Source organism: Galeopterus variegatus, unplaced genomic scaffold (assembly GCF_000696425.1).
Source record: "Galeopterus variegatus unplaced genomic scaffold, G_variegatus-3.0.2 Scaffold720, whole genome shotgun sequence".
Classification (NCBI taxonomy): Eukaryota; Metazoa; Chordata; class Mammalia; order Dermoptera; family Cynocephalidae; genus Galeopterus; species Galeopterus variegatus.
In genome coordinates, this window is record NW_007726831.1 from 186,285 (window position 1) to 189,591 (window position 3,307).

The following is a 3,307-nucleotide window of genomic DNA, read 5'->3' on the forward strand; positions in this document are numbered from 1 at the left end:
GTTTGGACTTCATTCCATGGGCAACGAGGAGCTACTAAAAATGTGCTTTTAATTTTGGAAAATTAAAGTGATATTTTAAATAATTGATAAAGAGCAGAGGCAAGGAGATCAAATTATGAGGCTGTTGCAATAGGCTAGACATGATTAATACATCCTCACTGATTGCTTGAAGGAGTTGAACTATGATTGGTGTAGGGAGAAGCATTACAAATGATCTACCTAACTACCTACCTATTTATCTATTTATTTATCCATAACAGTTTGTTTATTTAGAAAAAACATGTACATTACCAACAAGAAGCCTGTGAAATAGGTAATATTATTCCCTTTTTATAGATGAGAAAAGTGATGCTCAAAGAGGTCATATATTTTTCCCAGGGACAATATAACTATATAACTAATTAGGGTTGAAAATAAAAGTTACCTATGCTCATTTCTATAATACACTCCACCTCATGAGATTATCAAAAAGTCTGAGGCTGATTATTGGCTATGGATTTGGGGCTAAGGGAGGAATCAAATCATATTCAACATTTTATAGTGATAACATTAAGGAAAAATTAAGGTCAGAGAAAGAATTGATATGGTATGGGGAATGTGACAAGGAGATTGATGAAATAAAAGGAGGAATTGGTAAAGAGACATGAACTTCAACTACATTGTATATTGATAAATTAAAATAACAAATTAAAAATATTTTTTAAAAACATACTGATTTTAAAGTGGGGTTGGGCATCCAGATGGAGCTTCCACTAGGCATTTGGAAATGTGGGTTTGGTGGAGTGTCAGGCCTGGCTGTGTAGAAATGTACAGTGATACAGGAGGTTGTAAGAATGGATATAAACTTTGAGAGGGACACTTTCAAGGAGCAGACCACCTATGGTACCTATGGAACACCCATATTCAGGCAAAGATAGGGAGCAAATGAATCACTAGTGGGACAGTGATATAAACAGGCAGAAATATAAGAAAACATGTTCATTTATTTATTTATTTTTTTTATTTTTTTTTTAATTTTGTCAGCATAGAAACCAAGAGAATAATAAGAGGACTGTTATTTTTTTGAGCATCCACCAAGTGGTAGACACTTTACCTATATTTCAAGATTCAATTCTAAAAAAAAAAACTCATGTAGATTCATTAGACTCATGTAGTGGGTTATTTACATTATTCTAGAAGTAAAAACTAAAATCAAAGAGGAAATGTTCAACAACACACACACACAAAAAGACAAAATCAGGATTCCAAGTTAGTTTCTGAGATTCCAAATCCCACATTCTTTCCATTTTGAGGAGGAAATAGTCATTAGTGAGGAAGTGCTGCCATTTTATCAAGAAGAAATGTCACAGGATTTGGCAATTTGAAGATTTTTATACAGCAATGGGGATGGGACTAAGATTTCAAGTAGATAGGGTTGAGCAAGTGATGAAAAAGTGAGAAATGTGTTGAAGACCATTCTCTGGAAAAGTTAAGCAGTGATGACAAGGGGAAAGAGGAGATGACAAATGCAGGAGAGATCTGATCTGAAGATGACACCTCTCATTTTACTTTCTATACTGGGTATTCCAGTCCTTTTGTAATTTCATGGTTGAATGAAAGTGTTAGAGCTGGGAGGTTCTTGCCAATAATATGACCTCTTTAGGTGATAGATAAGGAAACAGTTGTAGAGAAGTTAAATGGTAGGCCCAGTCAGCCGGGTTCCCCTGTAGAACCAGGTTAACAAATCCAAGTCTCTGAATTCCTGGTTTAATGATCTTTTGGAAGGTATTGACTATAGCATAATACTTTATCCATTCTTCTTCTTGCTAAGAATGGATATTAGTCTTTTAAAAAGTGTGTACTCATTGTCCAACATATTCTCTCCACTGTGCTATCTCTTGCAAAAGCAGTACAAACACATACAATAGTCTCTACCTTCAAGAAAGTTTAAGTTCTAGAATAGAAATAAAAAGCTGTTAAGTAAGCTCTCATTCACACTTGGTTGACATGGACTTTGCCTTAACGTCTTCAGTCTATATCCCCATATACCTGTGATCCAGGTGGAATCTGGAAGTTTTCCTTCAAAGAGAAGTAGCAGGGGGAAATGATTAAAACATATGCTTTTGAGAATGAATAGTAAATACTTTAGTAACTTTCAGAATTACACAATTCTTTCTTTATAAACCTAAGCAGTCAAAGAATCCACTGTTATTCAGCACAGAACTATCATAATTTTTGTATTATTCACCAATTGTCTTACTTAACAACTTTTTTATCTCTATTCTAGAACTTGAACTTTCTTGAAGGTAGGGACCATTGTATGTGTTTGTACTGCTTTTGCAAGAGATAGCACAGTGGAGAGAATACGTTGGACAATGAGTACACACTTTCTAAAAGACTAATATTAATACACAGATGTAAGAATTCTTCGGAACAAATTTTCCAAAGGCATGTTTTTAAACAGCCAGGATTCTATTGCCCCATGGAAAATGTTGTGTGAAATCCAATTACTTTTACATTTGGGCACCTGCTTCTTACTTTATGATTCAAATGGCCAATTTTGAATGTAGTGAGAGAAGAGTAAAGAGGAATTCAGGTAAAATTCTACATGTACTATCTATTTCTTTATCATTTTCCACTGATAAAATAACATATTCATTATAGATAATGTGAGCAATGAAAACCGAAAAAAAGAAGAAGATAAAAGTCACCAGTAAACCCACTATCCATGGATAATTGAAGCTGGTATTTTCTTTTCTTTTTCTCTTTTGTATACTCATAAACACACATGTATTTTTACAAAGTAGGCGTGTAAAATACACGTGAATTTTGTGTATATCGTTTCATTTAATATTGCATAGTGTTTTTTCTATGTTACTAAATATCCATCAAAAACATTCATTTAAAAATATAAATCATATCTCATAGTATATATAATGTCATTAAACTACTTTGCTATTGTCAGTTATTTAGGTTGTTATGAGGTACATGGGTAAAAACACTTTTGTGAATAAATTTTTGTGCATAAGTCTGTCACTAAAATTTCTGGGCATTTCTTTACACCAGATTCTGAGGATTTGAATTGTTAGGTCATTGAAGCCTAATTCTATTTGCTCCATTTGTGTAAATACATAGAACCCGAGTTTGTATGTTAAACACTTCATACACAGATGAGTGCATGGATCGAACACAATTAAATCGATTTTCTCCAATTGATGTGGCAAACCTGATAATTCATTTGTCACCTGCAACATAGGGTAACATTTTTCAGTTCATTTTCTTTTTAATTATCATGCAGTGACGATAATAAAAGTGGTTACTCCATTTT